At 47.3% G+C, this 12,765-nt stretch overlaps 1 long non-coding RNA gene across 2 annotated transcripts in view; it reads left to right on the top strand.

Annotated features, from left to right (window-relative positions):
- Positions 1–8,084: 8,084 nt before the first annotated feature.
- LOC143170839 (uncharacterized) overlaps positions 8,085–12,765 on the top strand; it is a 38,417-nt gene continuing 33,736 nt past the window's right edge. The window contains exons 1-2 of one of the 2 annotated variants that reach the window (XR_012997106.1): positions 8,085–8,139; positions 11,522–11,576. This is a non-coding gene — a long non-coding RNA (uncharacterized LOC143170839). The remainder of the gene's footprint in view (positions 8,140–11,521; positions 11,577–12,765) is intronic. The other variant, XR_012997107.1, reaches the window with a different exon arrangement.

Genomic DNA, 12,765 nt, shown 5'->3' with positions numbered 1-12,765 from the left:
TGCCCTTAAGAACATGCTTTAACTTTTGGTCGGCCCTGAATTGGTCAGGCAGTTGGACTAGATGATCACTGCAGGTCCCTTCCAGCTGAAATATTCTAGTCTGTTCAGGTCCTGGGGCTCTCTGGAAGGCAGCAGGGCCCCACCTGGGCCATGGCAAAGCCTGCTGAAGGTCCTGCGGCTCTCTGGAGGGTAGCAGGACTCTGCCCAGGCCCCCGCAAAGCCTGGTAAAAGCCCTGGAACACTCTGGAGGGCAGCATGGCCCTTTGACAGCCCCAGCAGTCCCCAGCGAAGGCCCTGGGGCACTCTGGAGGGCAGCACAGCCCTGCCGGGGCTTTGGCAAAGCCAGGTGAAATCCCCAAGTGTCTCTGGGATGTAGCAGGGCACTATCTGGGCCCTGGTAAAGCCCAGGGGCTCTCTGGAGAAAAAGCCTCATGATGGGTATGAAAGGTGTATGCAAAATACAGCACATGGCCATAAAGAACTGACATGTGTTTCCTGTACTCAGTGTTATCGCGAGTGACTCTGGCCAAACCACTAGCACACATCCATCGCAGTACTTGTATGTGAGTATCGGAGAACCAGCAAATGAAACCAGTTTTGTTTAAAATAAAATCACCTATTCGCTATATCACCCTGAGGTTTGCTGCACAGCCTGTGCAAGGGGGGGGGGGGTTGCTCTGACACTCTGCTGGGCTCTCTAAGGACACTTCCCTCTCCTCAAGGTGTGCAGAGCAGGGGCTGGAGGAGCAGGGACCTCAGCAAGGGACCACGTGCCCAGTGACATGAGTCCTGGGGTCCTGACATTCACCTTGAAAATGGTGCCGCAGGCTGAGATCACAGCAGGAGTGGGCAGAGCCAAGCAGTACAGAAAGGGCGTTGGATTGCTTGCTGAAGTGACAGTGTCTAATACTAGCCACAGGTCATATACTTTAGAAGCCATTTCGAGAAGGACAGAGATCCCAGGACAGCTTTCCTGTCTGTAATCTCCTGGAGCAGCACACTCGGTAGCAGTCCTTTGAGGTCTGTAACACAAATCCTGCCAGGCTGCACAGGGGAGACAAAATGGCTCTTGGCTACTTTGGTCTGTACTTAAAATAGGAACAAAGCTGCTCCCGTGTGCGTCTCCACAGGGCCTGGGATTGGGGGGAGAGGGGCACACGGCATCTGAGAGGGTTCATGGTTCATCTCTCTTTTTTCTACTACACTCACAAAGCCATAACTTCAGCTCGAGCTACTGAACTTTGGCACCAGGCAATAAGCCACCTTCTCCGGATACCTGAGGTTGTAAGGATACTCAAGGACAACCAAGTCGGGCTGATACACGGCAAGAAAAATGTGTGAGTGAGTCAGTGCAGTGGATGCCGGCAGTAGAAGTGGGTAAGTGGACTGCAATAAGCACCGGGACGTGCTGTCTCTGCACGGTGCGTCTGAGGCCCCTCTGTCATCCTAAACATTAGAGTTGAGAAACCAAATGGCACAGTAAGGGCAGACACCTATGTCAGAGGATTGGAGTGGGGATGGCAGTGGGAAAGAGAGGAAGTGGAGCCGTGTCAATGGGCCATCATCTGTCACGGGCAGGATTTAGGGCAGAGTCCAGGTAGCAGACAGCTGCTGAGAGACAGATAAGGGGGAGGGACCCAATGTCCCCAGATAAAAAATTCTGCATCAGGCTTGAAACAAGTGAAGAAACTGAACGGCACCAAGAGTTGAGGATGTGGGAAAAAGGAAAGCAGATTAACAAAAATACCCATACAATGGTGGCAACAGGGAGCTGCGCATTATCTTCCTAGGGAATAGTGCGATCAATAGTATTGGAATCTCTTGGGATGGTGTTGACCCTCAAAAGGGAGCTGTTATTCCAGGAAATTCATAGAAGACACTGCTTTTACAGGAATAGCCATTGGTGGATGGAGAGAGAAAGGGACCTAGAAGGTTTGCAACTGTATATAATCTCTTCCTAATCAAGACATTCTTTAAATCCCACTAGCTATTCTGCATTTCAGGATATCTAAGATGGCAGAGACCTGCTCAAAGCACTCTGAGCACATTATGTCTAGGAGGGTATATGAAAGAGTTTGTCTTGGTGTGTTCATGTTGCTTATTATACTTTGTGAGAATATGAAAATAAGTCAAGGATTTGGGTATAAGTCGTTGATTCAAAGATTTTTCAATGTAACCACAACACATGCTATGTATAAGTCAGTGCTTCCAGTGTAAGACAGTATGGTGAACATAGAGTAGCTGGTGAAACCAACTGCACTGTCAGAACAACCTGTGTGTTGTCATTTGTAAAGGTGCGGTAAGTAAAACTAAGCTCTTGCTGTTGTAATGTGCAGGCTCTGATGGCCTTCAGAGAAACAGGATCTGAGACATTTACATGTGCAGTGCATTATATTATTGCATTATATTTTGTTGAACTGCAAACGGAGCTGGACTCCTTCTGGTACGCCTTAATCATGTAAATGCCCACTACTCTGTTGATCCCAGCCAATGCTGAAACTGTGCCGAGTCAGATATAACGAGCAGGCAGATGTGGAGGGGCCCAAGTGGAGCTAGAATTGATAGTCTCTAAAGAAGGGGTGGCCAGCAGACTTGGAACAGAGTGGTCTGCTTTCTGTGAAGACACGTGAGGATTTATTCTGAATGACCTCGCTTAGCTGATGACATAAAGACTTTAAGACTCCTCAGCCTGTTAGGGTTAGGAATGTTGGCATGAGTAATGTCACCACTTTAGAATGAGCATTTCTAGAAGAAAGGGAGGTTTGGTGTAGTTAATAATGCTTGGGCCCCCTCTTGAGAAGCTGTGTTGGTTTTGGCTGGGATAGAGTTAATTTTATTCACAGTAGCTGGTATGGGGCTGTGTTTTGGATTTGTGCTGGAAACAGTGTTGATAACGCAGGGATGTTTTCGTTACTGCTGAGCAGTGCTGACACTGAGTCAAGGCCTTTTCTGTTTCTCACCCCACCCCACCAGCGAGCAGGCTGGGGGTGCACAAGAAGCTGGGGGGGTACACAGCCGGGACAGCTGACCCCAACTGACCAAAGGGACATTCCATACCATGTGACGTCATGCTCAGCATATAAAGCTGGGGGAAGAAGAAGGAAGGGGGGGACGTTTGGAGTGATGGTGTTTGTCTTCCCAAGTCACCATTAGGCGTGATGGAGCCCTGCTTTCCTGGAGATGGCTGAACACCTGCCTGCCCATGGGAAGGAGGGAATGAATTCCTTGTTTTGCTTTGCTTGCGCGTGCAGCTTTTGCTTTACCTATTAAACTGTCTTTATCTCAACCCACGAGTTTTCTCACTTTCACTCTTCTGATTCTCTCCCCCATCCTACTGCAGGGGAGTGAGCGAGCGGCTGGGTGGTGCTTAGTTGCCGGCTGGGGTTAAACCATGGCAGTCTTTTTGGCACCCAGCGTGGGGCTCGAAGGGTTCGAGATAACAGCAGGCTTGATTGGAATGTGCTAGATCAAATTTATAGCTGTTATAGCTGTTTAGCTATTAATTGGCTGGCTCCTGTGCTTGCCATGGGACGGCATGTGCTTGCCTTACTGTATATTAGTCTAGTGCTCGTTAGTGGCTACTTTTTGCTTTCGCTGCTTGCTGTACTGCTGTGCTGCTGATCACCTTACTCTGCTGTGCCTGGGAACGTTTCGATAACAGCAGTGGCCATGCGCTTGGGCTGGCAGATGGCCAGGGCATCGCTGCTGTTTCTGTGCTGCTGTACTGGACAGGCTGGAACTCCAGTGTGAACTCGAGTCGAAGGGACTGTGACTTGTGGACGAGTCTACGTGGGAGCAGGACACTCTGAAGCATCTGTGGCCGTGGATAGGTCCACACTGGAGAAGGTACACCTCGAAGCGTCTGTGGCTGTGGATAAATCTATGCTGCAGCAGGTACACCTTGAAGCATCAGTGGCTGTGCATGAGCTCATGCTGGAGCACCTGAAAGCATGTGGCCATGGATAAGCACATGACAGAGCAGGTACTCCCCTGGAGGGACTGCAGCCATGGGTAAGGCCACGCTGGAGCAGGTATCTCTGAAGGCATTGTGACCCGTGGAGAAGGCCATGCTGGAACAGGTGCACCTCAAAGCACCTGTGGCTGTGGATAAGTCTATGCCGCAGCAGATGTACCCCTGGAGAGCCTGTGGCTCATAGATAAGGCTCCACTTGGAGCAGGTACACCGCTAAGGGACTGCAGTCTGTGGATAAGTCCAAGCTGGAGCCAGGACAAGGGGAGGAGTTCATTGCAATGTTAAACCCTATAACCTGGCCCAAAGGGACCAGGGTGGAGATTGTAATGGAAATACCTTTAAGTTGTTGTAAGCATATATGAAGTGTTAGCCGTAGTATCTATCCACTGTCACCCTCATGCCTAAACATAATCTACAGGAAAGTAGATTTCTGAGTTTGTTTGTACTGATGACTCCTTCCAAATTCCCAACTTACTCTGCTTTGACAAAGAGACATGAAGTGATAATCAGAAAGGCATGTTCAAAAGGGCAGTCATGTTAGCAACAGCATCTTGTCAGATTTCAGGTGTAAATAATTGCATGCTCTTCCCTGAACTATCTATGCAGTTCCAGTTAGACACTGGCTCACAGCATCCTCTCTTAAGATCTGAGGAATTGCAATATCTACTGAAGACAGCCTCCCTCTTTCTTCACAAACAGGATATATTTCAGGAGTAAATGAACTAATCCCATGGATATGTTCTGTCCTGGTCTTGAATTATAATGGCTTTGGGATCCTTAGGATTGAGAGGTGCGTGAAGAAGATGGTAGGATGAGGTGTTATGAGAGAGTCATGACTCAGAGTGACTTGAACTTATGTAAGAATCCCACTATTTTCCACACTATAACCAAGGTGAGATTTGTTGGTGGGAAGATGGACTAGTAAGGCTGCAGTCCCCAGCAGCTCTGTCCAACACCGTGTGCCACATCACGCAGGAGCACTCACCTCGCCATCACCGACCCTGGCGCACACCCAGCTGTACGCTTATCAGCGTTCATTTATGTTTGGAGTTTGAGTATACCAAGTCAGGCTGGGTGTGCAGGGACTTTGGTTTTCCACACGAGGGTGCTGTCCACATTGGCAAAGACCACACTGCAGGTTTTCCAGTAGAACACAGCATAACCCAGCATCGCACCAGAGAGATCATAGCCAAACTGACCCTCAGGCCCGCTCAGAGCTTTATTTGGACGTGTTGAACAGGGTTTCAGAGGGTTACTCTTTCATAGACTATAACTAGAGGACTTGTTTGACATCTGAACGCAATATCGTCCTGCTCACAGTAGGCAGCTGGTGGATAAATGATTACATTTAAAAAAAGCTGGTTTTCTTACTCATAAATATATTGTAATATAAATACTAACCCATCACGGGTTCAGCAGCCTATGTTCTAAAATGATAAATGATTTTTAAGTACCTCAGATCCTAATTATTTCATGAAACAACTTGAAGAAGCCTGATATTTAGAGACCGTGTGTCCGTCTTTGTGTTTCAGACCCCTTTGGATGTCTCAAGGTACATATCCCAAAAAGACTGGTACCTTTTACGGCTTCAAGGGAGCACTCTCTGCAGTGGTAGTGAGGGCCAGTGTTCAGCACTCATAGTCATAGTTCAAAATTCACCATGATTTATACAACTGACGAGGCACGCACAGGTCCTATCCCTGTGCACCAGGTCAGGGCTCCTCACCAAGGCTTTGTGTTGTGAGTTGCTTTGCTGTGTGGAGCCTTGCAGGTTTGTGCTGTGCTTCGACGGTTTGTGCTGCGGGTCTGTGTGCTGGAGACTCTCGGGTGAGTAAGCAGAGACTGCTCCTCCTGAGTGGCAGGATTCGTATTACACGTCTGTAACTGAGAGAGTCACAGCTAACCCAAGGGGAAAAAAAGACAAATAACACCCTGAACACAGCCCCTTCCTTTGCTCCAGTGGTCTTAGATGTTTTTGTTTCACCCTCTACACACACTGAAATGAGCAGATTTTTGCTCACGGAAGGCCCAATCCAAATCCTTTGGAAGTCAGTGGGAGTTTTTCATTGACGTCAGTGGGCTTTGGATGAGACCCAGAAAAGCTGGCTTTATAAATACAGACGCTGCAGGTCAAGCACTGTTTTAAGTTGGTTTTGGTGATGCCACACGACGAGCTACAGGACCACTACCTGCATGTAGGAGCACTGGGGTCCCCCCAGGGGGCTAAGATACAGCCAGAGATTCCTGACATGATTGTAACTCCAGGGCCTTACTACCTCGTGCAAATATATTCACTGATACAGTTGCCCAGATCCTAATCTGTTCATGGCAACCTGGGCTACTGGAGCAGAAACTCTTTTCAAGCCATCAGTCTGCTACGAGCTTGATTGTGTATTGCTTGATTGGAACGGAGCATGTGGACTAAATTGTGTAAGCGAGAAAACTATAACAAGTCACCCTATTTGTTTTAAAATTGTTAACATTTCTGTCTGCACAGGTATTTATAACCATGCTCATCACAGCCATGCTGACTACAGCTTTAGAAAAGTCTGGAAATAAAGAGCTGATGGACAGCATTTTAGTAAGATGAGAGAAGAGTCTTAAGTGCTCCAAGAATGCATTATAGCACTCTGGCAAACAATAACAGTACACATGATCTGTGCTCCCAAGACTTGAAAGCAAGAATGATGGGGTGGAATTTTTTTTGGCCTATGTAAGACAGGAGGACAGAACAGATCATCTTAAGGATTTTTTTTTTCTGGCCTTAAAATCTACACAGCTGTACTGCAGTGATTCCAAAGCTGTGGTCCACAGTATTAGCTCTTTCTCCTTGTCTTGACTGAAATAATATGTAGTACTTTAACCACTGTTTTTCCGTATGAAGAGCAGCTGCAATTTGCTGAAGGACCTTATTATTTTTCCTTTTTTCTTCACTTGTGAAGAAAACGCTGGGTTAAAATAAACACATTCATTGTTGGCAAAAGATGAAATGTGGAACTGCAGAAATGGGTTCCAGCATCATCCACTCAAGTGTTTATAGGCTGCTATATGTCCTGCTTGATACGTCATGTTTGGATTTTAGAATATATTTGCGTGTGCATGCATTCATACATGTATTTAAAATGTATTTTTACACAAGTGATAGAGCTTGTGTAAAAAGAGCTCAGACATGGAATGAGCAGATCTGTTGTAAAGAGCTTTAGGAGAGTAATGGAGGTAAAAGAAGAGGTTACAGGCAAAAGAGAAGGGGGAGAAGCACGCATGACAAGAAAAGGAGCAGAAGCTGGTTCAGCGGGGCAGTGGCAGGAGGCTGTCTCTTCCGTCAGACTGCAACAGGAGCAAGGGTCTCGTGATGAAGATACACCTTCTTTATCTTTTTATTTGCACTCATGAAAGGTGCATATAAAATAACCGTTAGGCTAGCTCATTAGCATTTCATTCTCACTTTGGCAGCTATAAATGGCACCGTGCAAATGGCAGTATTACCTTGCAGTGACGGATGACAGAAAATTGGGTCTTTGGTGACGTTGTTCTGCCGGACTCCATCTGTATTAGGGCTGCCACGTCATTTATGTCACCTCATACATGTCCCAGCACGGCTGCCCCTTCCAGCCCTTCTCTTCCTGGAGATGTTTGTACCCTCTGGGGGAAGGCGAACAGGCCAAGTTTTCCCCTAATGTGGTAACACACCCGGGCCTTCCTGTAACGACCCGACACCTCCCAGGTGGCAAGGCTCAGACAGGGTGAAGCACTCCAGGGTCACCAGCACCTGCCTGTCCTCCCAAACCCCCGCTGTGCCCCGTCCCCAGCAGGTCTGGGTGCCCCTGCTTATGGTCCGCTGGCTTTGGGTGCCCATCAAAGCCCTCCCGCCTGAGGGAGACCCCGCCCCGGGGGCCCGCAGGGCCCTCAGCTCGGGACTCTCCCACCCGCGCCGAGGCCTCCCCGCGGAGGCCGCCCTGAGGCCGGGGAGCCCGGGCGGGAAGCCGGCGGACAGGGCTGAGCGAGGAGAGGCCCGGCGCCGGACGGGGGAGCAGAGCAGCGCCCGGGCCGGCCCCGCCCCGCGGCCGCCGCCTCCTCCTCGCTCCGCCCGGGGCGCGCAGGGGCCGGGCGCGGCGCGGGTCTCCGCGGAGACCGGGTCGGCGCCGGCCCGGCTGGGGAGGCTGGAGGTGAGCGGGCAGCTAGGCGGCGGGTGCCGTAACGGCGGGAGCCCGTGGGGCCGGCGGTGCCGGGAGGGTAGGGGGAGAGTCCGGGGGCGCTGGCGGGGCGGCGGCTGCCTGAAGGGATAATGGGGGAGTAGGCAGTGCCCGGGAGGTGACGGGGAGGCGGCAGTGCCCGAGGAGGGAGGGGGTGGCGGGGCCGGGGGCCTGTGGCGCCTGGGCTGTGAGCGCAGCCGGGGGGCACGGGCTCCCGCTCGGTCTGCAGAAACCACGGTGGAAAGGGGGTTTCGGGGACCGGCTCCTCACGCCGGTCCCGCCCCGGCGGAGAGGTGTTCTGAGGGAAGAGCTGCGAGGACTTGGCTCCCACCTGCCGAGGGGCCCCCGGCGGAGTGGGGAAGGGGCCGGGTGGGCTCGTTGGCTGCGACAGCCTGGAGGAGAAGAAAAGTCCTCCGCGCCGCTGGTACAGCACAGCCAGGTCGTATGAAATCAATACAGAAATAAAGGGTCATATTGAGCTGTCTTTGTGGCGAGGAAGGTCAGAGCAGGCGGCCATAGCGGTACTTTTTGGGAAGCCATTCTGTCCTCCTGTAGGTAGCTCTTAGTTGAGTCTTCAGTACTTCACTCTTAACTCTTTGCATGAAAAGTTATGAGATTGAGGGAAGATTATCTTGCCGGCAATGAAAACTGTTCCCAGAGAAAAGGATGGCAAAGCTGGCCACGAGGCTGAAAGAATATGTGTGGGGTCTTTTTAAAAAGATTTGTGTAATGGTCGAAATTCAAGTAGTAGAAGGACAAAAAAAAAAATCATCTTAGGTTAAAGTTGCCAAAAACCCCAACCCAAATGCTTGATGGTGAATTCCACTTCTGGAATCATTTAAAGCCAGATTGGATGGTAAATTTTAGGAAGCACTGGCAGTTGAGTAAGACTAAAGTCAGATATCAGAGCATGAGGTGAGTGTTTCCAGGATAGGTAATGATGCTTAATGTGAAGTCAGACATCTGAATTTTAGCTAGCCAGATTTGAAAGTGCTTGGTTATTTATCTACGTCATTTGTCAGCATCTAAAGATAATTCCTTGTTTTGCAAGTGTAATGTGAAGTTTTATGAGGTAAGTTTTGCAGAAGTCAGGTGGAAGGTGTGTTTGAGAGGACAGACGTGGTGGTGTTTGTCCTCCAAAGGAGCCAATCTCTCCTTTGGCCAACAGGGATGACTGGTTGTGAGATGTGAGACTGTGCTGGTGACTGGTGTATCTACAAGCTCAGGTTTATCACGATAGTCAGGAGACTTACAGAGGCTTAAAAATGCTGAGGAGCTTTTCCCACATTTCTGTTTTTTTTTTTAAAAAAAAAAGGAAAAAGCTGTTATGTTGTTAACCTAAGGATGTATGTTGGAAGGTAAAGGACTTTGTGAGAAGCTTGTGTTCAGACCAGCAAAGAAGCTGGCAAAATTGAAAAGCGCATCTGACGTTAAGCCAAAAGTGTTTTTTACCTGCTGAGCGAGGAATACCTGTTAGCTGTTACAAACTGGTGAAATTCATATAAAATACTGCTTTGCTTAATCTAATTCCCTTCTTGAGTTAGTTACATTAAGGAGATAAAGCAGAAAGTAGAGATTTCTCAGATTTATAGCAGCTTCCAGGCAGGAAGGATAGCAAATACACACAGTGAAAAGTGATTATTACGTGGTCCTTCTGTTATACTCCACCTAAATCCGCAGAAACTGGGTTTATTTTTGCAGTCTGTCACACAGGTAATTCAGAGAGACTTGGCTTCTCTGTTCACATGTGGCAAAGATTAGATTCCTGCTGCCAACTCTACAGGCTGTGCCTGAGGAGCTAATGCTGTATTTCAGCTCTAATCAAAATAAAAATGTCTCTTCTGAGTTGGTGCCCTTTTCCCATGTTCTTAGACAGTGTCTGGGGCAACCCTGCTCTACCAAGAGAGATGAATGGTGGTGCTTGGGGATGTCTAAACTATCTGCTCTTACGTCCCAAGTCTATCTGAGGACACCAACCTGTCTGAGCTCTGAAGCCCTGAGGTTGTGTACTCGTGCAGACATCATCACAGACTTAAAAGTTCAGTTTTCTAGTATGCGCTTTTTTTGGCAGAAATAGAGCTAATGAAGGCTTCTTTTTAAAACTTCTGCACTTGATGGAGTTCCTTTTCTTCTCTTCATGAGGTTACCAGCTTGATGGAAGGCATTTTTATTGTGGTTTTTGAAGGCTACTTGCGGTTTTCTGACATCCTTTTGGGTGCAGAACTTAAATGGTGTCTGGTCTGAAGGAGAGCACGAGCTCTGAAGAGTCAGTATCACAACAACAGCCAATCTTTTATAGACCTAGCAGTGTCCAGTAAACACAAAACCAACTGTCAGTCATTCCTGTAATTGAGAATTTTTCTGAAAGGCAGCTGATTAGGATCTTTGATTATATTCATGAGCCCAAGCAGGCTCAAGAAGCAAAAAGGTGTCAGGAAAGTCTGATTGCTTTCTGTCCTTTGAGATATATATCAAGACAATTAATACTGTTTTTCTAAATTTTTATTCTGTATTATAACACCAGCTTCTATAATACTCTAAACCCTTCCCTCCAGAGCTTTTGGGGAAAAACTTGCTTTCGGGTTCATAGATTTAGACAAATTTTTCTTTTCTGAAATGTTTACGGCAGAGAACAATACTTCACAGGCCAGGGAAGGAACTGAAAGCCTCTGTAGATCATGCATTTTAGCATTCTCTGATTCTAGGAAGCAGCATATGTGGGCTCGATACACAAAAATCAAACTGTAAACCGGTTATTTCTACTTGTGAATAGTGATTATGGTAAATAGGTGTTTAGTCAATACAGCTGCAGGTGGTAAGGCTGTAGCCATCTAGGCATAGTTCTGAGCTTTGCCTCATTTTCTTCCAAGGTAGTTACAACCATGGGACTTCTCTTTCTGGAGAGCACTGCACACCGAACTAGTATAAAAGAGTTTGGTTTGTGACCGCTGCTTGCAGCAGATGGAGTGATCTAACATCTGTTCTGTAGCAGCTGGGTTGCCACGTGTCCAGGTTATGATGATTTGTCAAGACTTTGGAAGCAGTTGTTTTAAACGAAAGATCTCTCAGGGAATCTTCAGATCTTAATTTATAGCCCTTTTCTCTGCAAGAGAGTAAAACACAGATAGAATGTTATCATACACTACTTTTTCAGGTCTAAGATGGGTAGCGGAAAGTTTTATAAGCTTGTTACTCACCCCTAAGAGAAATATGGGAGAAACGCCGGCACAGTGTTTTATGTGATGTGATGCTGAGGGTCACTTCAAGCTAGTTCCTATGTACACTCAGAAATTGCTTTGGGCTGCATATATAATATATTTAGGCTTAATTTTGTGGTTTGGGGTTTTTTTTTCAGGTTTCTTTTGCAGAGGCCAGTAAGGACTTGATGACATGAATCCAGATATTTCCAGGTATGGTGTAGCAGTGGGACATTTGGAGCTCAATGGAGGCGTTTTCTGCAGCAGTACAGTTTGATCAGCTTGAGCTGCATTTCCGTAGAGAGAAGAAGTAACACTTTTGCCTGCCCCAAGCCACTTGTGCTTTTCTCTTGTACCTTGCATTGAGCCTGCACAAATGATTTTGAAGCCAGGTACTGAATTGCAGTGAGGAACTGGTGTGGGGTAAAATCAACGCCGAGTAAGAAGAAAAAAAGTTCAAGTTTTAACCCAAATCTTCTTTTCAGCCTGGTTCTCTGTGAAGCCTCACAAATTCTTGTATTGAGTACAGGGAGGTCGTGGCAGTGAAGTGGGAGTGCTGGTCAGGAATGGGTGGAGGCCAGGGTCTAGTCTTTGATGGCAGTGTTGGTTTACACTGGCTCTAAGTTACAAGGAGTCTGTCTCAGCAGGGGAATCTTTTCATGCTGTAAAGAGCAGCAGTTTCATTTTAAGGATTGTAGTGGATCTCTCCACCCATTGATACAATCTTAAAGGAAACACGTCTCTTTCTTCCCTCACTGTGGTTGCCTGCGCTCCAGTCTTTGGCTTTGTTCAGGTGAAAGCAAACTTACAAGAAATGAGATTATAGAATCTCAAAGGACTAGCATCCACAAGTCAAAACAAATAGTCTGTCTTGATTTTCTGTACTGTGGGCTGTAACTAACATGTACTTGTTCTCTCAAATGCTGAAAATTGAGTCTGTATCTCACAGCACTATCTGGAAAATCACATTTTTTAAAATTTGGACTCTCTGGATGCATCCAAACATTGCTATGACATAGCAAGTACACACTAAAATCCAATGTAAAGAGGGGAGTGCAGTTTTGAACTGACTCTGCTTTAGCTGTGAATTTAGAGCCTGTTGGTAAGAACAAAAGTGTAATAAGATTTCCAGGGTCAGGATGGTTTATGTGTTTTATCTCCTCCTTGTATTTCTAATATCTGTTGTTTCCCTGTAGGAGAAAACCCATGCTTTCACCTAAAGGGAAAGGGGAAGCCAAGAGTCTCTATCTGATACAAGAACTTACTTAAAAATAGATTGCTTTTTAGAAAGACAAAGTCTTGTAATTATTTCCTACTGGTAAAATGAATTATCCTCATTCTAGTTAATAGCACACTTGAACGCTTCAGTGGAATATGTCACAGGTTTAGAATTTACCACCGT

Source organism: Aptenodytes patagonicus, chromosome 25, assembly GCF_965638725.1.
Source record: "Aptenodytes patagonicus chromosome 25, bAptPat1.pri.cur, whole genome shotgun sequence".
In the NCBI taxonomy this organism is placed as follows: domain Eukaryota; kingdom Metazoa; phylum Chordata; class Aves; order Sphenisciformes; family Spheniscidae; genus Aptenodytes; species Aptenodytes patagonicus.
The sequence above is the reverse complement of the archived record's forward strand: the minus strand, read 5'-3'. Positions and strand labels throughout refer to the sequence as shown.